Source organism: Pseudopipra pipra, chromosome 2, assembly GCF_036250125.1.
Source record: "Pseudopipra pipra isolate bDixPip1 chromosome 2, bDixPip1.hap1, whole genome shotgun sequence".
NCBI lineage: Eukaryota > Metazoa > Chordata > Aves > Passeriformes > Pipridae > Pseudopipra > Pseudopipra pipra.
The window spans coordinates 95,968,274-95,995,583 of record NC_087550.1 but is presented as its reverse complement, the minus strand read 5'-3'; the positions used below and the strand labels follow the sequence as shown (position 1 = coordinate 95,995,583).

At 36.6% G+C, this 27,310-nt stretch overlaps 1 long non-coding RNA gene across 2 annotated transcripts in view; it reads right to left on the bottom strand.

Moving 5' to 3' along the window:
- The window catches only part of LOC135410148 (uncharacterized), a 38,135-nt gene extending 11,045 nt beyond the window's left edge, over positions 1-27,090 (bottom strand). For both annotated transcript variants that reach the window (XR_010428537.1, XR_010428538.1), the window contains exons 1-3: positions 26,975-27,090; positions 21,925-22,047; positions 3,698-3,766 (exon numbers count right to left, since the gene is read on the bottom strand). This is a non-coding gene — a long non-coding RNA (uncharacterized LOC135410148). The remainder of the gene's footprint in view (positions 1-3,697; positions 3,767-21,924; positions 22,048-26,974) is intronic.
- Positions 27,091-27,310: the final 220 nt, after the last annotated feature.

The following is a 27,310-nucleotide window of genomic DNA, read 5'->3' as shown; positions in this document are numbered from 1 at the left end:
TGAATTCTGGCTGCACAGACAAGGTGCTTTCTCTCATCTGTTAGTTCTGACTTTCCTCTGTTTTTTGATTTTGTGAAAAATAATGGGGTTTGATTTCTTCCTGGATGGTTTTATATTGTTACCACTGCAATAAGAAAAGTAGGAATTTGTCTCCAGTCAAGATGGAATGGGGAACAGTATTGTGTGAAATTCACCTTATCTAGCTGATTTCTTCTGTGACAAAGAAATACAGTGCGCTCCTGTACTGTCCAAGAACAAAGATGTCACTGGACTGTATTGAACTTGGGTTAGTCCTTTCTCACCACACCAAAAGAAGGAACCCATTTATTTAGTTTTATTGTGAATTGATAAAATACGTTTCCAGGATTTAAGAACTATAGTGTAAACATAATAGGAAAAAAAACCAAAAAACAACAACACAAGAACATAGAGCTTTCAAGAAGGAAGTCTCTGCCAAAAAGAAGAAAGCTACAAGGAACAATGAGGAGCTACTTCACCTAAGCAGACACTGCAAGACTGTCAGGAAGAAAGAGATGCGTATGGACTGCTAAAATTCACACACTTGAGACAGAACTGCTGTAGTTGTATCCCATCAAATATACTCCCACAACAGTGCTGGATTAACTACATAAACAATTTACACTGCAGTCAAAGGCTTCTCTCTTCTGTGAAAAAATGTGCAAAAAATGTCTCTGAAATTAAGCATTTTAAAATTTATACATTTTTTTCTTTCTTCAAACAGCTTTGATCAGGAGCTGACTGGTAATCATTTTTGTAATTGTGAGAATGCTAAGGGAGGTGTGAGAGGAACACACATATAGTTCTCAAGTGGCAAAAATACTAAGTGCACACAGATTTACAGCATTATTCTTCAGTCTCAGGAGATCACAAAGACCAAAAAGCCAACTAAATATGAAGTAAAGTTCATTCAAATGAAGAATTTCCCATCCTGTTTATTCAAGGTTTGTTGACTTTGATTGAATTTATATCCAGATACACAAGATCCCAGGAAAAAAAAAATGTCATCAGTTTCCTACTGCTTGTTGGCATCATGATTAAAGGAGACTCATTCTGTAGAAGCTAGATTTCCAATGAGTGTTCAGGTCAAACATTCCTCTCAAGGAATGACACAGCTTATTTGGTAGGTGAGTAACAAGCAACTATTTGCTCTAATATAGGCAAAAAAAAGTCATATATCTTCAGGCAAAGACTTGAGTTTGCTTAGAACTTGGAGGAGATATCTAGGAACCAGTGACCCTGAACAGGACTTTGGGCTCTATGATGGCCAATTCTGCACACATAAACAGAAGAGAGTCTACTGAGGAAAAATTGACTGTGCTGACTGTGATGACCCTGACTGTGCTGGTGTCCTATGAATGGACAGTCTAAGCCCTTGACTCATTTCAAGACTTTTAGGAGAATTGTGATCACCCAGGGATTGGGCTGTAGGCAAGAAACAGCAGAAGAAATGATAATGAGAGCTGACCACAGAACAACAGCAGAGTAACTTCCGTAACAAAAAAAATTGTAAATTTGTGTAGAGGTTTCTGGGCTGTCCGGAAACATGGAGATAACTTAAGTATTGCCTTTAGTACAGCTATTAATTCAGGTTTTTGCAAACAATTGCAGAGTAACAGATGAGCTCTTTTCCTGGAAAAGTATTCTGGCACACAGTTGAATCTTGAAGACAGTCAGCCCTAAAAGGTCAGACACTTATAAATATTTCTTAACATCTGAAAAACAAAGAGAATTTCATTCTCCAGACTCTTTTGTTTCTGTTACATTTACAAAGCTCCTGTAATACTACTCCTGTAATTTTTTCAGACAATTACGTCATTGAACAATTTCTAGAATTCTATGACTAATATTTTCAGTAAAGTAATTTTAAAATAAATTCTCTGCTAATACTTTGATTTCTCTGAATCAAGGTTTTGACCTTCTTTTGTTCTCAGCTCATATCTTGGCTTCAATAAGGATTTCTTACTTTAAATTACCTTTCTAATGGGACTTAATTTTTTAAAAAATATAAATTTAATTAAAGAGTACACTCTGAAAATAGTATTATTATGAATTCAAAACTTCTGTTCTTTTTCTTCTTATGGGGATCATTGCAGCGATTCTAAATTTTAGTCTCCATTTTTACAAGAACTGCTACGGAGACAAAAAATCAGGTCTCTAAAATCACTCAAAAGAAAGAAGCAAAAATTAACCTTTCTTCCCAATTCCTTCTTTGCATGAATACACCAGAGATGGGTTTCCACAGTTCTGAAAAATTTCCTTGCTTGCACAATTTCAGCTGACTGGAATGCTAAAATTTATCTATTGCTTTCTTCTCTCCAGTAACTTTAATTTGCAAAAGAGTTGACCTTGCCTGTAGTTTTGTTACAGCCCATTGCATTTGTGACACAGCCCATGTTCAGGATTTGCATAGGCTAATTGCATTCCCACATTTCCACCCTCCCAGGTATTCTTCCTCTGAAATTGTCCAAACAAGCTTTTGCTCTAGTTCTGAATTTCTGTAACTCAGTAGCTACTTACAATTGTACCTGATTCCAAAATTTACATAATCTTTGCATAATGATTTACCCTCTGTATCTGAGAGCACTTGTACTCCACATCAGATGTTCTGGCATGTGTATAGCTCAGCCTACCACTACCTCAAAGGGAGTTTCTTTTAGTAGCTAGAGAAGTTTGAGGAGCTGTTGGAACTAAGGGAATTATCAAATCTCAACTATTCCTTTGTCATCTGCTTACTTTCTCAGTGTTGTTTTAATCACCTGTTTCATTTGTTCTACTATGTTGGGTGGCTGAGTTCATAAGTGATGTATTTTTTTATTGTTGTTGAACTCTTCACATCTTTGAATATTCTCAGAACAGCTGTCAGATTTAATCTATACTGGGACTATCAAGAGAGAAAAAAACCCTTTTCCACCATGTCTGCAGCTGTGCCTTGCTCAACAGTCCACTGCAAAAGAAATATTACCATCCTAGTTCAGAGTACTAGGAGAGAGAGAGAACATACAACTACAAGTAGAAACTCTTCCTTTAGGGATTTCTACCAATGGACCCACAAAATAAATTTGAAAGCATTCTTTCATTCTTACTATCTCTGATAACCTGAGGGGACTTTTTCTTTGAAATTGATAGTTTGCTTGGAGAACAATTCAGATACCTTTGCACATTTACTCTTCAAACTAGAAGCCCAAGACGGCAAGCTTTTGAAAAGTCTTTTCCTAGATACCCTCCAGTGAAGATGTCATCAGCATAATACCCCATTTCTTTTCTAAAGTGAGTTGATGACATCTATATATGAACCTTACTTCCTTCAAACAGCAGTAACTCAATATTGTTTGTATTTTACCTAAGGAGCATTTTTACCAGTCTTTTTACATTCCTTGGCTATTACCTTCAAAGATACAAGGAGATATTTTAACTCTTTTGGCTTTTCCCCAGTCTTTAAATGAGGTGTTTCATTTTCATGTGGTTCTTTCATGAGAGTTTCTAACAATACATCTATGGGTTTTTATTTTCTATTTAAAGTTTACCCAATTTCTTGCTTTACCAGTTTATCTGGCATCTACTTTAAGTAAAATACAGTACCACAAGCTTTTAAATTTTTCACCATGGAATGTTTCTTCCATTTAGTAATGTCACAAATACACCGCCACAAAGAAATAAATTTATAGAAGTGACTCACCAGAAGTGTGCTCATGAGCATCCTGTGTTGACAAGAATTGTGTAAGTGAACTGCATTTCCAAGTACAATCTGAAAACAAAATAAACGTTCAACTACAATGAAAATATTGAAGCGCAGGTGATGGAGAGCAATTCTATGGTGAGCTAAGCATGGGACAGCTGAATATCACATGCTTCAAGTGCTTCCAGATGTGTGGGTAAAATTGTAGGGCTGTCAAATCCAGTATGTCTTTCCTTGAATGCAATGACTGGAATCACTATAAAATATGAGAGTTAAGGCACATCTGTGTGTGAAATTAATGATTGAATGTACCAGTTCAGTCTTCTCTATCTTTTATTTCATAGTAAAAACTTCATGGCTCTGTTGGTGTTATGCTACACAGTGTGGTTTGTACCTATCAGAAATGAAAAATGTTTGATGATCATCAGTGTTTCGCCCTGTGGCCTCAGCCTTGATGAGCACCTGGGCTAAGCTGCCCTTAAGCTTATCAGAAACACTTTCTGTTCCCAGGAACTTATCCTGTCTAACAAGCTGCTGTTTTTTAACGAACAGTCTTGATAACTTATTTTCATTACCTGAATCACAACCCAAGTGGAATAATATTTTTGCTATTAAACTTTCAAAGAAAGTTCAAAGAAAGTTACCAACCCAAATTGCGGCCAGGATGGAAAATTATTATGACTAAGAGCAACTATAATGCCTGTTTTCAGCAACTCCATAAACAGTGAGATCCTTTGAACTCTCCTGTACCACAGCAAGATGCAACCAGCAATCGCCCACTGAGCAGGACACCTCTCCGAGCTAGAAAACTCTCAAGTTTGCTATACTTGGAGGACAGCTGCTGACACTGACACCGACACCAGATACCCCCACTCCTTGAGACTCAGCCCTTTGCTCACTGAGAAGATGAAAAGGCATCCAACATGAACACTTCACTGAATTTGAGGGGAATTTTTCACAGATATACCTTACACATATGCTTTTAGGTCTGTGTGAGTGTGGATATGCTATAGTAAATCTACTATGAATGTTGCTCTCTTTGATTCTTAAGTTTGTTAAATTCATAAGTGAGTTAGGTCTATAAGTGAGTTACTGTTGTGCTACAGTAAATTCTTAAAGAATCTTTTGTTAAATTGTTTAAATTAAATTGTCAAGTGAGTTAAAACCTTCAGACCTAATTCATTTGACAAGGCCATTCTGAACCTTGCAATTCAACAAGAGGGTCTCCCTTATTTGTTTTTATCCTTATCCTTTCCTATCCTTACCCCTTCCCTTGTCCCCACTCACCCCAAGACTCCACGCAGATAATTTTGGGGTGATTTTTGTTTTAGATTGATTGATTCCAGATTTTAGTTTGTTTTTTTCTCTGTGTGCATTAACCATCTGGTAAGTAGTAGAGTGAACCTTGCCAACAAACTTTGTCATGCTTTCGCTTTTATATTAAACCTCCTTTTGCCAATACCTTTGTTGGTGATCTTTTAAGTGACCTAATGCACTATTTACAACACTCCTATACTGAGAAAACTTGCTTTCCATACTGGTCAATAAGAAAAAAGCCTTAATTTCAAGTCTAAAGTTTTATGTTTATCCTAGGTTCTACCTGCAACTAAAGTAATTTGTGTGCCTCTCCTACCATTTAAACTGCTCCTCCTGTCACCAGTGCAGAGGTTCCATGTAGACAGTGGAACTGGGAATTAATTCTCAATATTACCATTTAGCATCCAGAAATAATGTACTCATGGTTGAATGAGAGTTGTTCCACCATGCTTTCATGATGACACAACTCTCATTCTACCACCACTATTAAACTATTTTTTACATTCGACCACCTGTACACTTCTATTTTACAGAATTGATGTTCTGACCTCATTTAGAACCACAGAATTGTAGAATCATTAAGGTTGGGAAAAATGTCTGAAATCACTGAGTCCAACCTTTGAACACCACCATGTGAACTAAACCACAGCACTAAGTGCCATGTCCAGTTGTTTCTTGAACACATCCAAGGGCTGTGGCTCCATCACCTCCCTGGGCAGCTTGTTCCAATGCCTGACCACCCTTTCAGTGAAGAAATTCAGAAACCTGAACCTACCCTGGCAGAGCTTGATGCTGTCCTCCTCTCCTCATATGACTTGCTCTCTAGACCCTTCATCAGCTTTGTTGCCCAGCATTTACAAGGTGGCATACAAAAAAAATCCCTTCTCTATGAGCTGCACTTTTGATGAATTACAATTGAAACCTGCTTGTTTTGGTGACCCCTGTAAATTTTTCGTTTTCTTTAGCTTGTCCTCCTTTATTTCTGTGTCTAAGACTTGTGAATTTTGGCAATTTTGTTTGTGCTTGATTCATTTGACAATGGAAATTGAAGAAATATTCAGAAATCCCCTGGGTAAACAACTAAAATATATACTCAGTACCCGAGGAAGGAGAGGTATAATTTTGCTAGCACCTTAAGCCAGATGAATGGAGAAAAAAATTCATTGCTTGCATGTAGGGTTGAAAACAAGAATACAAGATCTAAAACTCTATTTAGATCAGGCATCCTAAACATGGCAGTAACACACGTAGGTGTGACCTGGTTCAATTTTCAGTCACCACAGCGTAAAGCGCTGTGAACTTCCGGGCTTTCCTATTGGTTAAACTGTGAAATTAGTGACTGAAAAAGATTCTCAAACTGTTTTTGTTACAAGTTGCCAGATCAGGAAGTATGACAGAGTCAAAGCCGTGAAACCCCCTGCCCCTGGGTCCCACCTCAGTGGGGTTGTAAGGGTATTGCCAACACCCAGAGTCCCACCACTGACCAACCACAGAGAGCAACATGGGCAGGCACGCTCATGCAGACACAAAAACACCAAGGGTCTCTTTCTGTTCCCCTTGCTGACTGATCAGGCTGAAGGTGTCCTAGTAGAAAATAAATGTGTATATATAGACATATATATATACACATATACTCTCCAGGTGCTGTACTTAAGACAGTCTACACAGTAGCTGTCTCTGGTATCCCAAATCACTGGCACCTGTATGTACAAACTTCCTGAGCTGCAGTCCCTATACAGCTGCTGGAACAGCCCCATGAAAAGTGCAGCCCCACTAACATACACAGAACCTGCACATGCTGGGTGTCTCTGGTGCCGACCCCTATCACAAAGCCCCAGCCACACAACAGGACAGGCACTCAGCCCTCCTGCTCCTCAGGGAGTCTTTACCCAGGAAAAAACATTCAAAACGGAGTTTAATGATGAGGCAGGAGAGGCTGTGACGTCTATTGCAGACACCTCTGAGAACAAGGACTGACAGGCCCCTAGACTCTAGGGGCCCCAGGCTCACTAGACTCTTTTATCCCCTTTTCCTCTGTTACTCTCTTCTACTTGTTGTTCCCCAAATCTTCTTTATGTCTCACTTTCTTGCCTTCCATTCCTTACCCTAAACACCCGCAATGACACAGAGTGCCCCCTTACAAACACTGCTGGTCCATCATACACAGCAGCGCTGTGACACCTCTTGCTTCCTGCTGGCATCTCACTGTCTGCCCCCATATATATATTTCACACTGACGTCTCCCACTTTCATACTCCACTGACGTCTCCCACTTTCATACTCCTCTCCTTCATTGCATGAAGTGTCCTGCATGAACCCTGAACACATGCTGGGTAACCAAAGTCAGAGACACTTCTTTCTATGTCAGAATTTTATACTGTGTGGTTTTGGAGCTGTTGTAGCATCCCAATAGCAGGGACATAAATTCAAAGTGATGGTGAGAGAGAAAATTCAAAGCTGCCCTTGCAGAGATGTAGGTGTGATGGATTAGTATAGTTCTCTAGGAGACCACTGGCGCTTAGGGAATGTAAGCTTCTGTGGAAAATTGCAAAGCTTATTTCATTGATGGCATCACTGTGCCCAATTATTCACTAGAGCTCCCTAATTCTCTGAAGTAATACTTGTGTCTGGTTCAGAGTATTTGAGCAACTGTTAGGATTAAAGAGCTAAGGGAGTAGTAAACTTCCTTTCACATGTTGATAGTACTTCTGCAGCAAGGGCTCTTAATGTCTCATTCTTAAGAGGAAGAGAACAATAAATTTTATTATGCTAATGACTCTTCAATGTGAAAAAGGAAGTCAAGTACTTAATCAAGACACTAGGGAGTAGTTCTTCCTGTTCCCTTTTGTGAGGAGAATTGTTAACAATAAGTTAGTATACCCAGAATTTCTGGGGGCCCTCAAATCCTTACTTGAAATTCCACATATATTTCATCTATGACCAATGGCTGATAGCTAGGTGCTACTTTTTTTTTCCAATATCTTTACAGTGGGCTTTTAAAGCCCCTGATGTAAAACAGCAGGGTAAGAGCTCAGCAAATGCTGATGAAGCAAATTAATCAAACCATCAGTATCAACAATACATAAAAACTGGAACAAGGTTTTTAACAAGTACCACTTGTACAGCTATCAGATCATTATTCTTCATAGGCTCTGCACTTTAGTTTGAACATCTAAAATCTGGATACCAGTCATAAATGCAACTGAAGGCTTAACAATTCTGTTAAAGAGGAATGCAGCTGATGAATAGGACTCATCCTCTGAGTACTGTAATCAGACAAATTATTCTATGATGAGAAAATGTCTTTAAGATTGAAGGAATGAGGAGAAGGAAGGATGTTAAGACTACAGATGTGAGGGGTCTTTGTCTATCAGCTAGGAAATGCTGGTGTCATCTGACAAGAGTGCCTAGATTGCAAATAGCACCTTAACAAGCTATATGAGTGCTACAAGCATCGTGTAAGGATCACATTATAGCAGAGATTGGACATGAATGCTAAAGTAATTTGAAATGTGCTGAGTGCCTCTAAAATAGTAGTGTCTGCAGCAGAATTCACTGCCTCTAACTGTTGAATTTACTCTATTACAAATATTTGTAATAGAGTAACTGTGGGGAAGAAGCATCCCCCATAACAATTTATCTCAGTTTCAGCATGCTGTATTGGAGATTGCAAATCAGATGACTCCCCTGTGGGTGAATTTTTGGCATCTGTAAATTTTTGGAGTGAAAGAAGGACATGTTTCAGTGAGTTAGCCTTAGGCAATATGCTGTGCTCTGCAGAGTGGCATAACATTTTGTAACTTTCACATATGTTAGATAAATCATGTTAAACCAAACATATAATTGACTTCTTCATTTGATAAAAATGCAATAGCTTGGGGGTAAGACTAAAATGCATATTCCTTCTCCCATAGTTCAGCCAACTGTTTCTGGTTACTATGAGTTTTCAAGAATTGGTGATACAGTTCATGATTCAATGTGGCCAATTAACATGCATTCCTTTGCAAGGCCTGCATTTTTCAAAGGCTTTGTGTTCTACTGCTGTATTTTCAGTACATAGTAAATATATTTCCCTGTATTTCAATGATTTAAAGCCTTGGCAATTGTAGTTGTTGGCAGTGATATGACAATCAGCAAAAGGACAAATGCTTTCATTGCAAGGTTTTCACAAATCAGAAAGCAGTAACAAATTGTCTATTCTGGGAAGGCACAATAGGACGAGTTAGACCAGAGCATAGGGAAACCTGTATTCAATGATACAAAAAAAACCCGCACAAAACCACAACTCTATTACATTGCAGATGTAGAAGTCTTTCCCAGAAACTATATAAGGGTAAAAACTTATTTCATTACTTAGCATAAGAAAAGATCAAATCTCAGTGAGCAACAAAACAAAAATGGCAAGTTAATAATAGCTGAAGTACAGTCAAGAGGAAACTGTCTAAATCTTGTAATCTAAAAGTAAATCCATTTGGTCATGTAATCAACTGTAAAGTAACTAAAAAAAAAACATCTAATAAATATAAAAAATATAAATTAAAGCATCCCTACTCCCACTTCTCAATTCTACATTCACTTAAAGGAATCAATAAGTCAGGAAGAAAAAATTGTCTGGGAAAGACAACGTTGTAAGGATTTTGGCTTAGGTTAAAACACACTGATGCCTAACTAACTAGTTTCTACCCTTTTTTTTACTATCCTTTTTTTTCTATCCTTTTATTTTACATTGCCTTTTTTATAATTTTTTGATCAAAGCTATTGCACAGACTTTTTTTCAATAGAACTGAACAAATGATGAATTACAGCTCTCTATTAAAAGCACTACAAAATTGTTGTCACAAGGAGTTCCAAGTTCAAAATAGCTACATCAGAAACCAGACTAAAACTAGCAACATGCAATGTCATCTTGGGAAAATAATCAAAAAAAGTTACTACTTTTATCTCAAAATAACCAATTTATAGCCTCATAAATTATAACTATATGTGATACATATATACATGATAGACAAACTGGGACACAGACCTGCTGAAAAGGGCATTGGTGTCCTAGCATATAGCAGGTTGAACATGAGCCATCAGTGAGTTTTGGCAGGGAAGGCAGCCAATAGTATCCCAGGCTGCATTAGATGAGGTGCAGTATTCCTTACTCAGCAAGTTTAGATGCTGCCTACAGTTGTGGGCACCCCAACACAGCAAAGGCACACAGTGGAGGTCCCCCACAGCGGAGGGGGCTGGAGTTACTGTTGAGCAGCACTTGCACAGACTTAGGGCTTTTTCTGCCTCTCACCAGTGACCAAGTTGGAGGTACACAGGGAGCTGGGAGGGGGCACAGCCAGGACATCTGACCCCAGCTGACCAAAGGGATATCACAGACCACATGACTTCATGCTCAGCATGTAAAGCTTGGAGAAGAAGGAGGAAGTGGGCGATGTTCGGAGTGGTGGTGTTTGTCTTCCCAAGAAACCATTACACATGATGGAGCCTGGCTCTGCTGGAGATGGATGAACACCTGTCTGCCTACGGGAAGGGATGAATTAATTCCTTGTTTTGTTTTGCTTGAGTGCACAGCTTTTGCTTCATCTATGAAACTGTCTTTATCTCAGTCTGTTTTCTCATTTTTACCTTTTTTATTCTCTCCCCTATTCCCCTGGATGAGGAAGTGAGCAGGTAACTGTGTGGGGCTGAGCTGCCCAATGAGCTGCTGTACAATGAATTCTGTTGCTTACCCCAATTTCATTAGTGAATCTTCATGATCTCTTTCTCATTAACTAGCTTTTCTGCAATAAATCTGATTAAATCAATCTATTTTTATTTCATAAAAATGAGTTCATTATAAAACAGCATATGCAAGAAATACCAAGTTATTTTACCTGCTTAGAACAATCTCTGGTCTCAATCACACTCAACCTGTAGCTTACTAAGGTTTCTTGTCCAATCCTGCAGTTAAAGGACTTTTTCCCCATAAAGCTGAGTCCTTTTTTCTTGAGGCTTTATAGTTTGTCTACAGTTTAGACTTTTACTTTCCTACTAATATCAGACAGAAACGCCAATGTATACAGGTAGCATAAGCCAGGAGAAAGATAAGGGGTAAGCTGATCCTTATCCATAAGTACCTGTGTAGAAAATAAAATTTGGACAATTGAGAATATTTATTTTAATAGTTAAATATATAACATAATGCCTAGGATTCACAGTCAGATGAAGTTTGACTACATCTAAAATTTAAAGGCAATTTTTTATGATCAAAGTAATTAACCATTGGAACTAAATGCAAAATATTATGGTAGTTTTATTGGATTGGGTTTTTTTTCCTTCAAATGGAGGAGGATTTTGTTTTATTTTTTTAAAATATAAAAGATAAGTCCTAGTTTAAGTAGGATTTACTTATGGAAGTCTAACATTTTGTATTATGCTGTAAGCCTTACAATCTGGGAAGCTATGTGTCTGGAACTAAATTTTGTTCTTTAATTATTAAGATTCTTTAATTAATTAATTAATTAATTGACTCTTCATAACAAGTTTATATGTCATTAACCATATCCCTGGGGAGATACCAGCATCTCTGTATCTGTGATCCATTGTCTTTTAAACAGAAAATAAACTGCACTTTTACAGACACTGTCATGGTCAGGGCCTTACCATGTACCTTTCTTCAAACTTCTTCAGAGGTTTGACAAGATAGCTGCATTCTTTGCAGTCAAGGGACAAAGTTCTGTTATGTTCATGAAGTAATATAGCTCCTTTTTCCCATGTGATATCTACAAACTTTAGATTTCAATGAAGTACTGATAAGGGGCATCAAACAGTCCTTGTCTCCTTATGCCAAATGAAGAGCATCACTAAAGTAGCAGAGTTTGTCTGTTTGTCATTGCCATAAAAAACATGCTGCATAAAGGAAGGTTACCTGTATTGAGCAGTTTGTACTGGGACAGTTCAGTAAAACTGGTTATAGGAATCACAACCATTTCCCGAACCATAAATTGCTATGTGCCTTGAGAGAAATCATGTCCCTTCCTTTTTCAGCTCTTCGGAGCTGCCTGTCCACAGCCTTTTCATTTTCTGAGATCAACACATGGAGCCACAAGCACTATCAGAAGAGGACATCCCCACCCCTTTCAGACGCTATTCCCAGCATACCCTTTTGCCTCTTGATCCCTTTTCTCTGCTCCCACTGCAAAGGTCTTCTGATCCCGACAAAGACATAAGATCTCTGATTTAAATATTTTCTAGATTATATTTTAATACAACATTGCCTGATCCAGTAACTTTTCTTATTTTTGTCGTAAGGTGTGATAGAATCAGTCTATTGTGGTTTTCTGTTTGGTGGGTGTTGGTTTTTTTTCTTTTTAGGTAGAAAGTACTGGAGAAATAGATGAAGTAGGTTGATAGGTGGGTGATTTGTTATTAGTAACTTGTCTTTATTGTCTTTTATATCTTAGTCAGTTACTTCTTTCACTCCTCCTGTTAATTGCCCTGCCTCTTTTTTCTTTCCCCCACTTCCTTCAAACAGCCAATAACACTAAAATATAAAAGAGCTTTCAGTTTGATTTGAGTAAGTTTGTTCTTTATTTTAATTATATTCAACAATTCTGTTCAGAGAGAAAAACTTATTCTGTAATTAAAAGAAAAATAAACAAATGTTATTGTTACTATAAAGTTGATCTTACAACTTGCTCCAAAATAAGGAAAGTCTTCAGATAGACTACAGGCAACAGTAACAGTATTTTAAATAACAAATGCTGCAAACACAGTAGGATGCCATTGCCACAGAGACAAGGTCAGAAGTTCCAATGGGTGCAATACAAGCAGTAAAAAAATACTTAAATCACGAAATGATACTGATCAATCAAATATGTTGAAAAAAAAGAATATTTGCAAACATGAAAATTACTGGATAGAAAATTAAAGATGCAAATAGAAAAAAACTTTCAACCAAAGAAGTAAGCAGACAAGCCCTGAATATAAAATAAATGTAATATTATTGTTTTGTTGAAGATCCGATGCTAGGTAAACACACGCTCTTAGTGCCAGAAATAGGAAGATGAGGATGTTTGGATTCCATTCCCATTCTTAGTGCCAGTGACAAATCAGCTAAAATATCATGCTCAGTACCTAAAAATTAAAGTAGCAACAGTCAAATAAACTTAAATTAATAGATTTGTAGGTGCCTGGTGCATCTTGCTCATTTTGATGAGTCATTCCATGTCCTGGAAACCAACTATTAGACCCATTTATGATCAATGTTAAAAATTGCTACTAGTGTTTTAACTAAACATATATGTTAAAAAAAAATAAAATTTCCTGTGCAGAATAGGCATTTTAATTTAATGAAAAATGCTCTCTTTCTCTTGCAGAAAGTACTACTATCATTTCCCATTGTTTGTACCGTTATCACATAGTAATTAAATATAGAGATATGAAGAATGAACATGCTGCTTTTGCATGGAAATTTCATTTAGCAAGGTGTTCTTAATACTCTGAAACAGTTTTATGAAAACCTGTAAGGGTTTGTCTCTTCTTTTTTTTCTTTGGTTTGTTTTGTATAGTTAGTTGTTTCTTTTTGTCTTGATTCAATATGGGTTTTAAAGTAATAGTAATTTTTTTTTCAGGTAAACCTCTATGGATCTGAAATACAACTTGCATACAATGACAGCAATTTTTATTCTGGATTGCTCAATATGAAAAATCAAATGTGGTAATGGCTTCATTCTCTATTTCAATTTATGCTTCCATGTAGAAAATGTCAAACAAATGGGAAATAAATGAATAAAACCTATTTCTTATCAAATTAAAATACATGGTAAACTAATGTCTCAGGAATATTATGAAATATAGACACAGTTTGATCAAAATTTGAGTGGAGGGACATATTGACAGGCATTCTAAAGGACATCTGCACTACCATTGAGGCTGAAAATGCAAATTACAATAGAGCTCTTGCAAAACCTTAATAGTGCTGGAACCATGTATAGCGGGACTGGTGGGTTCAATTTTAGGCATTCTCAGAAAGAAATACATGCCTAATTTCAAAGAGCACTTCACTAAGTATTTCAAGGAGATGGTAAATGGACTTTAATAACAGAAAAAATAATTGGGAAGATTAGTCAGCAGAAGAAAAACTGGAGGGATATGTGATAAAAGATTTCATAGATTTAAGATATATAACTATTGTGTATATCCCATGCATAAAGCAGATTCAAAATGAAAATAAATTATTCTCCCAGCCTACTGTAGATATGGGATGAAGTAATTGGATAAAAATAAACCAAGAAATGAAGTCTTGCAGCCTGAAGTTCTGACCACTGAAAGAGCTTTCTTGAAAAGGTCATGGAGCCTCTGTCATCATGTTTTTTTCTGTTTTGTCTTGTTTTTCATAAAAGAGTGTACAATTACATATCAACGATGATGCAGATGTAGTTATTGCTGATCTTATTTTGAATGAGGCAGGGGACCTTTTGCATTTTCTTCCAGCCTGTGTTCTACAACTTCATGAACTCTTTAATAAAAGTTGAAATAAACTATTAATGTTGGTTTTCTGCCATATTTCTATCTTTATTGACTTTGAGCCACATATTGTAGCCACTGTTTTTTCTTCAAATATAGTATTCTTATTTGTTTTAACTTTCCTTCCAAAATCCAACTCAACATGCCACTTGAAAACTCTTATTTTAAGCCTATGTTAGAAGACACGATTTTTTTAATATATAAATAATATATATATATTAGTCCCCCTGTTAGTATACTAACCTCTGTATTTACCTCTAATGTCTTTATGATGTTTATTTATCAAGGTTTATTGTCTTTTCCTGTAAAGACTTTTTTTTTCTGTGTCCTAGAGATAAAACAAATATAAAAATAGCATAAAATGTCTAAGAATCAAGCAAAAAGGTAGTTTAACAGAATTTCATTATTGCTTTACATAGACTTTCTTTGGCTTATGATAGATTTTGACATGGTTTTTCCTTTATTGGGTAGAGGGAGGAAATTTGCAAGATTCATAGATTCATGGAATAGCTTGCTTTGGAAGGGATCTTTAAAGGTCGTTTAGTTCAAGCCCTTTTGCAATGACCAGGGACATCTTCAACTCAATCAAATTGCTCAGAGTCCTGTTCAATCTGGCCTTGAAAATGGTTAGAGGGATGTGGCATCTACATCCTCTCTGGACAACATATTACAATGTTTCACTCCTCTTACTGTAGAAAATTTCTTCCTTAGACCTAGTTTGAATATATTCTTTTTTTAAAACCACTACCCGTTGTATTATTATGACATGCCCTACTAAAATATTTGTCTCCATCTTTCTAAAAGAGCCCACTTTAAGTAATGGAAGGAAGTTCTCCCTGAAGCCTCTCCTCCAGGCTGAACAATCACAGCTCTCTCATCCTGTCTTCAGAGGAGAGGTGCTCCAGCTCTGATCATCTTTGTGGCCCTCTGGACATGGTCCAACTGGTCCATGTCCTTCTTATGTTGAGGGTCCCAAGCTGGATGAAGCACCCCAAGTGGGTTCTCTTGACAGCAAAGTAGAGAGGGAGAATCACCTCCCTCGACCCACTGATCATCCTGCTTTTGATGCAGCTCAGGGTATGGTTCAGGTCTCACCAGAGCAGATTCCCAGAATGAAGGAATATTATGGGGAGATGTGTACGATGTCATATATATGCTGACATTTCACATTAATTCATTCCTATAATCCTGTCTTAGCTCACCATTTCAATGGGATGAGGTTCAACAAGGCCAACTCCAGGTCCTGCGCTTTGACCACAACAACCCCATGCAGCGTTACAGGCTGGGCACAGAGTGGCTGGAGAGCAGCCAGGCAGAAAGGGACCTGGGAGTTTGGATTGACAGAAGCTGAACATGAGCCAGCAGTGTGCCCAGGTGGCCAAGGAGGCCAATGGCATCCTGGCCTGGATCAGGAACAATGTGGCCAGCAGGACCAGGGAAGTGATCCTTCCCCTGTACACAGTGCTGGTGAGGCCACACCTGGAGTGCTGTGTCCAGTTCTGGGCCCCTCAGTTCAGGAAGGATATTGAGGTGCTGGAGCAGGTCCAGAGAAGAGCAATGAGGTGGTGCAGGGACTCAAGCATAAGTCCTATGAGAAGAGGCTGAGGGAGCTGGGGTTGTTCAGCCTGGAGAAGAGGAGTCTCAGGGGAGACCTCATCACTCTACAACTCCCTGAAAGGAGGTTGTAGCCAGGTGGGGGTTGGTCTCTTCTCCCAGGCAACTATCAGTAAGACAAGAGGGCATGGTCTTAAGCTGTGCCAGGGGAGGTTTAGGTTGGATATTTGGAAGAAATTCTTTACAGAGAGAATAATCAGGCATTGGAATGGGCTGCCCAGGGAAGTGGTGGATTCTCCATCCCTGGAGGTTTTTAAGGTGAGACTGGATGTGGCACTTAGTGCCATGGTCTAGTAACCATAGTGGTAGTGAATTGAAGGTTGGACTTGATGATCTTGGAGGTCCTTTCCAATCCGGCTGATTCTATGATTCTATGATTCTTTGATGACAGTTTCAGAACCATCTCTCTCATGGAAAAGAGGATGTTGTCTGTTTTCAAGAAGTTTTTTTTCTCGGCCTGCATAAAGCATGCAGTTTAACTAGGGCAGGAATGCTGGTCCCATGCGCATGCCTGATGTGTTAATTTCATCATCATGTTAGGTTACCAAATGGGGAAAGTGCAGTTCAGTATTCTGTGTTTTCACCTCTTGTTAAGTCTTTGTACTATAAGAGTTTTGGCTTCCACCACTGCAATCAGTAGGAAGGATGTCACTAAACACAAATAAACTGACTTCTAGTAGGTCTTTAGGATCTCATTCAAAAGGTATTAAGATAAAAATATTTAATAAATATATATTTTAATGATTTTACCTAAGGTTCTTGTATTTATTAAACTACTGTGTAGCTTTTGCTAATGCTCTGTGAGTTTGCTTTAAGAATATCATTGTCTTTAATTGATTAAACATCATATCCAGTAGAAAAAGGCAGTCTACATAATTCTAGACTTGATTTCTAAAGTAGAAAAATACCTAGTAAATCTTGGCACTGATGATAAGTCAATTGACTAAAATGTATCTGTTTACCATTGATTTCCCCTACTAAAGCTCTAGGACTGCATGAATGAAATAGAATTTGTGACAACTGAAGGTTCTAAGAAAATTGAGTTGCTTCAGGACACACATGATTTTAAAGAAAATAAGCACTAATAATATGATTTTATTTGTTTTAGTACAGCTCAAAAATAAATATTCAACACTCTAGAGAAAAAAATTTGTCTTCAGTATTAACAAATTTCTTGTAAATTTTGAATACACTGATATATATCAGGGAAGATGTTAAACCGATTTTTTTATTAAGAGATGATATAATGGGTTTACTTTTTGAGATTACACTCACATCATAATGGCAGAGTATACTGTAGCACAGTTTGGGTAGGGAAAAAAAAGTAAACAGAAAATAATATGCCATAAGCCTTTTTGAATGATTATAAGAGAATATTATGTTCAGCAAAGGAACCAAACCCTTAAACATATTTCATTAAAGAATTCTGATTTAATGATTGTATAGTCAATGGAAAGAAACTCCATACTTTATTACATCTTCCTGTTATTTGTAGATTTTACATGCTTTTTGCTAGAACTTTATCACAGTGGTATCATTCTGTGTATGTCTGATTAATTTTATCTTCAGTTGCATTTTCCATCAATGCACTATGCAATTTTCTCATCATTAAAGCCTTGGTCTGGGATTTCACAGTTTGGGGAACAAAACCCCAAACAAAGCAGCAGCATAATTTTGCCTGTATTGCACTTTGTGCCTAATGTCATCTATATGAGAAATAAAAACATATATGCTTTTACCTACTATTTCAAGATACAACAAGAGATTGTTCTATAGTACGGAGAGAAACATTCATTCCATCTAAAATACCATATATTGATGTGTTATTTACAGGGGAAAATCTATCATCAAAATAGTTTCAGGACAGAAGTTAAAGAAACAATGTAGTGGTATAGCATAGGAAGTTTGGGGGTTTTTTTAAATCTTTGGTTAATCAATCATTTCCATACAAAAAATTTATCAGATGCATTTTATAATCTTTACCTTTGGGAATTTACAACAGACATGTCTTTTACTTTTTGGGGTTTGTGTTCACATAATTATTTTCTGCATTAAATATGGATTTTTTTAATGGGAATAAAAATCTTCTAAGTAGCTCTATGCCTTTATTATTTTCTTTTGACAGAACCCTGTATAAATTCTTACTAGTTTTATGTGTAGATATCAAAGCATCTTCATATTGTATTTAAAATAGAAAAAAGTTTAAAATACATCTATTTTTTCTGTGACGTAAATGATTTCTAGTTGACAGAAGCTTCTTTTTTCAATTTTTTTGCAACATAAGTATTGATAGACTTATAAAATCTAGGGGGAATCACAGAATCACAGTCCTGCTGGAGGCAAGGCCTTCCAAAAGAATGCATGAGGTCCTATAGCCCATCATTCATGGTGTGGTCAAATGTGTCAACAAGAAACTCCACCACAGAAGCTGGGATATAGTTGTTTTCTGTATCAGAAAATTATAAAAACAATAAAATAAAAATTAGGAGCTTCACGCTTCTATGTCTGCGTTGTTCAATAAATTGCATATTTATATAGTTGGAACAGTTTGGTGTCTCTGTGCATACAACCTGTATGGTGTATGCTCCATAGCCCAAAAAGGGCAATCTGGGCAAGTCAACAACAGAGACAATAAAGCCATGGTCTCAGTGAGGCAGTGAAACTCCCTCATAGCTTTCCATTACTTCTTTATACATCATGTGTCAAATCGCTGTTCCTGAGAGGAGGTAGTAGCAGTCTAGTATGAGATTTTAAATACTTTAGTAATGAGACTTTATTTCTACAAAAAAAACAAAAACCAAAAAACAAACAAACAAAAAAACAAAAAACAAAAAACAAACAAACAAACAAAAAAACCCTGCCCCATCATCTTTTTATTCTCTCACTCACCAATAGCAAAATAATCTAAAAAGGAAACTGCAGTTAAAATGTGGTAACTTTAAGAGTGTATGGTGTCTGTATGAGGATAGAGTTTGAAATCAAAGGAGCTCACTCACCACAAGACACAGGAAATACATTATAGCTTTAGCAAATGCGGAAATTCCTTTCATCCAGAAGATCAAGACTATGCAGGATGATGGCTATCCAGACCATCACCAACTCTAAGATGGAAGTGCCCAAGACACAAAGAATGAAGTACTGGGATGATAAGTACTGTTTTGAGAGGACATCAATTGAGGCAATTTCTGTCTCTGAAAGAGTCTTGAACCTTGGAGGCTTATGTTGCTAAGTAGAGGTAGCATCTGCCTGAAAGCATCATGAGGTAGGATAGATGCAGACTCCAATACTGAATTCCTTTGTGGTTCTCATTTATTTGTCACTCCTCTAAATATGTAAGACTCACCCACTGCACATATGAGTTTGTTATTAGCTGGGATTATCAATATATATATCCAACAGACCCATTAATTTCTCTTTTTGCACAGAGCTGTGTAACTCAACTGTTCTGTTGAGGCTTCCAGACTGCAGGTTTATCTTAAAACCAGATGGCACTAATGGTATAATGAGCTGGAGGAAAAGAAGGTTAGCATTAAAATCTTTCAGGGGAAGACAAATTGACATCAATTTTCTGCTTATGTGAGGAGACAACTGTATGTACATCGGGACAGACACCTTCATCATTTTGTTTTGTATGATTTGAGTGAGAAAATTAAGTTTCCTTTACTGACTGAAGGAGTCACATTAGTCCTCTATGTTACTTTTCATAAGCTAAAGTAAAAAATGTACAATAAGATGGCACAGTGCAAGGGATGGGAATAGGATGAGTTAGTAACATAAGGAGCAGGGTAAGTCATAACTGCTAGTGCCCTATGTATGTGGTGAGTTTCTGAAACATGATTTTATTCAATTGTCTGTCTCAGAAAGATGACAACATATAACTAAAGCAATATGCACTATATTAGACTTCCCTTTTAAAAATGAATTCTTAAAGTTTAATTCCTTCTTGACTCACTCTGCCGTTACCAAAAGCATTTTGGCAAATAAATTAAGGATGGTTTGTAAATTTTGCATGCATGTATGCACAAGGTAATGAAAAATGTCAGGGTACTTCATTGTTTTTTACATAAGCTTTTCTACATTTAAGAACCTTTATCAGTATAACGATAGCATAGAACTGTCTTTCCCATGGGGTCTGAGAATATAATGGCAAAAGACTTATTTCATTGATGTAGTTTAAATCAATTTTCGGAATGTCAATTTCAAAAAATTGTTAAATTTTCTTCTCCTGTTTTTGTTTTGGTTTGTTTTTTTGTTTGGTCGGTTGGTTTTTTTTTTTTTGTGGATGTGATTCTATTTACAGAATAGAATTTTATTTGCTGTATAGGTTTATTCAGGTTCAGTCTCTGGCTTTATCATAATTCATAATCAGAGTAATGTAAGAGTAAACGTCATCAGGGAAGAAAGCTGCAAAATCCTGTTCAACTCATCTGTATTCAGTTAGATACCTCCACCTGCAGTCTCATTTCATGTAAATGCTAACCCAATTATACCTTTGACTAAATTAAAACTGACTTAGGAGCTCAAAAAGTGGTACTAAGTAGATTTGACTATCGCCTGATTCCTAAAGTGTACCAGAGAAAATTAGATAGTCCTTTCCATTTTTCCCCTTAACACAATGCATAAATAAATTCTACAAAAGGAATACTAATTTCCTGCAGTCCAACTTAAGCAGAAAGTTAGTTAGGGGCCCTTTGATGTTAGTACATAAAAATGTACTAAAATTGGCGTGCTGGAAAAAAAAATCTATCGTCTTAAATAAATTAGGCTGACTCTTTGCCTGTACCTTCAAATTACTCTTGATTTTTTTATCTAATTGCACAGAGTAGGATTTTCCAAAGCTTGCAAGGAAGACTAACATTTCCAGCAAGATGGATTAGAGATGAATTGTCAAAATAGCAAAAGATGTTGATAAATTTCCAAGTTTTAAAAAGTGGTATTGGACCACTCTTTGAGGTGAATAATGGAACAGTGATTAACACCTATTGTTAAGTTATACATATGGTAATTATTTAAAACACTGTAGTTCATTTTAGGGGAGTTTATCTGTTGAAAAAATGGAATCTGAGGATCCAAACCCTCATATTTAAGGTTAATACAGGTGAAATTATTTGTGCCTGTTATTTAGTTCATTTACTCCCTGTATTTTACTTGGAGTTTGGTGCTTGTTGCTTGTGATGAAGTTCTAAAAATAACCCATGGTTCAAGAGAGGAAGAAAGAAAAGAACGTGTTGGAGGGAAAGTCAGAGAAGAACAAAAGCATAGTCTCACAAGTGCTACCACAAATTGTGGGAAAAGCTCTTGAACAATTACACATACATTAGGGAAAAAAACCAAACAACTGCAAAACCACAAACCAACCAATCAAACAAAAAAAACCAAAAAAAACCCAAAACCTTTTTTTAAAAATATGAGTGGTTTGCAAAGTGTAAGTTAAATGTGCCCAAGTTAACTGAGGTCTAGTTCATTCTGCTTTGGAAATTTACTAGATTTTCCTAATTTTTTAAAAGCTATTCCCAAAGGTATTTTACAACCTTAGTATACATAAACAGTAATTAGGAAAAATACAGAACCATCCAAATTCAGACTCTTCTATCCTTCTCTCAGTAGGGACTACGAGTAAGCAACATGATTAAGAATTCATTTGTTTTATGGTTCAGTGGGAGCTGAAATGATTAAGCTCCTTTATCATGTTTCTTTTCCTATGTATATTTTAAAAACACTTCTGCTAAGGAATACCAGCAACAAAACATAAGGGAAGCAAGCTCCTCTTCAAAGTGCAAATATTTACTTACCTACTGTATACATATGTTTCCATTTGATAAATACTGCTTAAACCAAGAGAAATCGCAGGCTGCAGAAGTGTCTCAGTGCGGCACAGAAGAGAAAGACTGCAAAGGCAGTTTTCAAGTCCTTATCTGCAAAGGGAAAGAGATGATTGCCTTAACCTTTGTTATCAGCATGAGACCTACTTTAATGCTCATAAGGCTCAAAAGGACTTATGAAGTGGTGAAAGGCTGAGCTAGATGGGCTGCACCTCACTGCGAGCATCTGGCTCTTCAACAGCGGAGCCGGTGCTGGGGCAGCAGCACCCAGGTGCAGTGGCACACTGCTGCTCACAGTGCAGTCTCAAAGCATGTTTCCTTGTCTATGGCAATTCACATTCAGAAGGCATGGCTAACACTGACATGTAAAACTCAAAAACAGATAAAGTTACCAGCCACTGGTCTCTTCTTTCGCATCTAAACCTTGTATTAAAAAGAAGGGAAATCTAGGTTTCCCGGTCCTGACTACCAAAGGCTGGCTGTGATGACTGTTCGCCCACCTAAAGAGGTTCATCAAGAATCAATCGGGCTCTGCAGAATGAAGTGGACTACTTTGGCTTGGATTGAAATATGTTATTTTATTTTATTCTCAATAAACCACTACACAATAGCATAGTACAATAAAAATTGAACAGAATGCACCCCAATTTTCCACCTCAGTTTGTGAAGAATTTGTAATTTCTTTTCATTGTATCCACACATAAAAGATTTCACTCAGAATTTCTTTGTGTACTCTGAAATCTAAAAAGTTTATATACACTAGCAAACTGACTTACTGTTGTGCAGATTTTTACTTTTGTGGCTTTTTTTGGTACATCTATATTTTTGGGAAATACAGAATTTCTGTAATATATTTAGGCTCCAGCCTTGCAATATTGCACATGTAAAGTTAAGACATATTAACAATGTTGGAGACTTTTTAATGCTTGAATAGTTTGGGAATAACTCTTCATTTTCAAACAATGGTTCCAAGGTTATTTATAAGTACCAAATTTCAAATTCTAGGAATGTAGAAACAAAGAGAAAAGTTTGTCTTTTATAAAAGTGATCATTCATAAAATACAGTTTCTCATATATTTTTTACTATTGATTTCCCTGTCAAAGATTTCCATTCCTTTTAACCTATGAGTTGAATGCTGTTGCTATGAGATCACTAAATATATATTCCCTGAGCATTATATTTTAATAACACAGCATATACTGGTTTCAGAAAAAAATACAAGACTTGTTTATGTGAATGCCTGATCTAAAGACAAAATCAGCAGTACTATATGCTCAGAAATACTAGCTAAAATATATTCCCTTTTTAAAGGCTTTCCTTATGTTGAAAATATGAATTAGGTCTTAGAAGTTTTCATGATATGCAGAGATAAAAGTCCGTCCATGGAACTATGAAAAAAGAGTTAGAAAATTAAGATCAGAAATTAGAAATTAGAATGAGAAAAGGAGAAAATCATCTTACATCTTTGAACCTTTTGTCTCTTCCAATATATTTTCTGTTCTAACTTAATTCACATAAAATATGCGTAACACTTTTATAGACCTTAACTTTGTATCTTATTACATGTAGAAAATTTAAAGGTGTGAGTAAGCACTTTTTAATTTTCTGTACCTTTGAATATAAGCTCTTTTCATTTCCTTTCTCTGATGTGAGGGAGTGGACAGATATGACACACACGATTTTTGAAATGTAATATCTTCATGCACTTTGGAGCTTTCTACGTGAATTCATCACTGAGGAAAAAAAAATGGCTTGAAGCAACTCATCACTGGAGGGAACCTACACACACGCAAACTTTCAAAAAGTTGAGAAAGTTGTGTTTAGTACCATTTGTCTGGCTCCATTTAGACAGATAGTGAATGTAAGAGGTATATTTCTGTAGTCAATTGGGAAACATCTGGGGTGAGGATATAAAACCTCACACAGCAGCCTTACATCATCTGGTGTTTACGTCACTATGCACTAATCTGTCCATTCACACAAAAGCACCTCACATGCATTTCCTCCTTCCTAATTTCCTACTTAGGAAACTTTCCAGTTTCCTTTGCATATTCTGTGTTATTTCAAGAGACTTAAAATAAAAAATTAAAATCTATATTGTGGGCGCACAATAACAGCGGGACATCGAAGACATTTCTTTTTTATATGCATATCTGTCTTTTGACAACATTGTCTGGAGACGGACTGGAAACATACAAAAACCTCCCATCTCAGTGGCTCATACCCAAGACACAAGGTACACTGTGGGACATATGGACAAGCCATTTTAGATGAAGCACTGAGAAGAAATGTCTAAGAAAAAACATTTCCTACTTTTTGGTAAATAAGTAAAAGAGTAAAATTTGGCGTATGGCCTAGACTTGGCAATATACTTGCCACCTCTCTTTATGTCCCACTCTACTCTGGCCAAAATTTTAGTGACATCCAGACTCCTTTTTTCTTTAAGGAAAAATTAGTTTATACGGTTTTTTTACTAAACACATCCTAAATCTGCAAACTAGCAACATTCAGATTTGTAACTCCTTCTTCATACATTTTTCCCTAAGGCATCTATATCAACTTCTCTCAGTACCCCAGAATAGACTCTTTTTATCCTTCCCTACAGACATGTGCCTCATCAATTCTCTTGGCTCATTTTTTAATAAGTCTGGGATATTTAAAAAAGATACAGACTCTATTAAAAAGAAATGAAGAAAGATACAGGAACGCGAATTATTTGTAACAATAAGAACCTATTTTTATTTATTATTAACTGTATTTGTCTCATATATATATATATTTGTTCTGAATACTGTTTTACAAATCATCATTATCTTTTCTTTACATATGGGAACATTTGCACTTGAATATATTTGAGCCAGATTACATTCATATCTTTTTGAAAGGACTAACCTTTATCATAGTGAGACAGAGAAGGCATGTTTTGATGCATTGTGCATTCCTTTTAAGCTTTCACCAATATCCATCAATAACTAATTAAAAATCTCTTGAGCTGCTCAAAAAATTCATATTAAGTTCTATATCTTGACCGAATTTCTGTTCATGTACAAAATATTGAAGACTTAATGTACTTGCAAAAATTTAATGATTAACCTATAAACCAACTTGCACAAATTCTCCTTTCCCCTGTTTTGGTGGGAGGGGGACTTTTTTGTTTGGTTGGTTGGTTGGTTGGGGTTTTTTGTTATCATTTAATAAAAATTAGTTAGCTGTCTAAAAGGAAGAGAGTTAATATCTTTCTCTGTTTTTCAAGCCAGTGAAGCCACATAGAAGTCTTGGACTATTGGTAGCATCTTTCAAACACCCAGACTATCATAATTACCAAGATCAGTCATAGTAAAATATTTAAAACAGTATTTAAAACACATATATAAAAAATTTTATTATAGACATGGTTTTAGGGTTTTTTTACCTTGACAAAACTCTCCTTCCAGATATTTCTGTTTAAGTACAGCTATAGATGTAGACATATATATGGACATTCTTGTGTGTGGAAAGAGAAAGAGAGGAACTATTAAATAGTTATGGAGTAAAACAATCATAAGAAATTCTAATAATATGACTCATTTCAAATCAGAAAATACAAAGTCTGTTCAGGCCATCATTTACAGATAGTGTTTTGTAGAAAGGGAGTTGCTATCAATCCACTACACCTGTCACACCAAGTAAATTTTATTCTACCTTTTTTCAAAGATTCCAAGTTCCAGTATGCATGTCAGAACTAAAAAAAAAACCAAATCATTGATGAACCATTTGCTCTTGTACTACAAACCTATGAGGATCTCCAGCAGCTGTGGATAAATATTATGTAGGTATACACTGCTTTAGCATTGTTGTTTCTCATTTTTTAATTGATTTTTGCCTACTCATTGGTTGTTTTCCTACTTTATTTCGTCTACATTAATCAGCCCTTTTATCCTTCATTTGCAACAGAAACAACTAGTTCTTTATGACCATGAAGAACGCCTATCTCCTAATGTTTACACCTAGAACTACACCCAGAGGAATTTGAGTTTTTAAGCTAAATTGCTAAATTACTAAGTATGTAGAAGTTTAGGCACCACCAAGCGATCTTCTCTTTGCAGTATTCAGTAAAAAGAAAAACATGATCTGCTAAAGCAAATGATGGAAAATTAGTGGGGCTAATTTTTTTTTTAAATACAGATGTTCACAAGTGGTAAATCAAGTCTGCATCCCTATCTACCACATGGAGAGAGCCTAGGTCTAGAGACTGAGAGGTAGAAAGTGGTTTGTGCTTCATGTCAGTCAGACTGGCTGCATCCACACTGCACGTCATGGCCCTGAGTGATAACTCCTGTGACTTTATGACAAAATTACTGCTTTGTATGTAATTTTCTGAAATTTCCAAAGTAATGTGTGGCTTAGCAGAAGAGCACTAGTGGCATACTGCATATGACACAAAATGAAAGCACACTTTGCATGCTCTGAGATGTAGGATGAAGATTCTTGTGGCTATTTTAAGGCACAGGCCTGCTGAGAGATAGACAGGGGATTTTATGAGAAAGCAGTACTTGCTGCAGTTCTCTTAGTCGTCATCTGTCACTTGCTGTAGCCAGTCACTGGTTATCACCCAGGCAGGTGATACCTGGCTGCATCTGTGCTTTTCAGGCTGTTCAGATTAATCTGGAATGAGCCAGATAGCAGAAGTAACATTTTCTTTTTTGTAGTGTTTTTGACAGAAGATGATAAAAACCACAGTAGTGCTCACTGACTTCAGGCTTTGTGACTAATAAATACATGTAACTTGTTCTGAAAAATTAATAAAGAAAACAGTGGAGAGTTGAAATAATGGTCCTTCCTGTAAGGATATCAAAAGTAATTTTGAGTGCTTTGTAAAAGCTACAGCCCAAGCACATAATGGCCAAGTTTTCAGATGCAGACCTGACACTTCTAGAGGTTGCAGGAGTCCTTGTTCACCTTTTTGCAATTTGAACTGGTTGGCCTGGGCTTTGATTTAGGCATATATTCATGGGTTTTAGAACAGGAATCACTATCCACCCAATACCTCTCATGTCAAGCAAATTTCAGATCATATGTAGCTACACGAGGTGGTTGCAGCAATTGCGTGTGGCACCACAGGAATGCGCCATTCCAGAGCTGTGCTGCGTTTCCAAGATAACCTAGGAACAGGGGAACAGCGTCGACATCAGCCAGGATACAAGGGTCCCAACCAATCTAACAGTGCAGGCCTCTTATGACAGTATCTACAGTACACTCCAGTTCTGTTGGTATGTGTATCACAGCAACCAAGTCAGAATCACAGGACCATTTAGGTTGGAAAAGACCTTTAAGATCATCAAGTCTAACCATCAACCCAGCACTAAAACATCTACA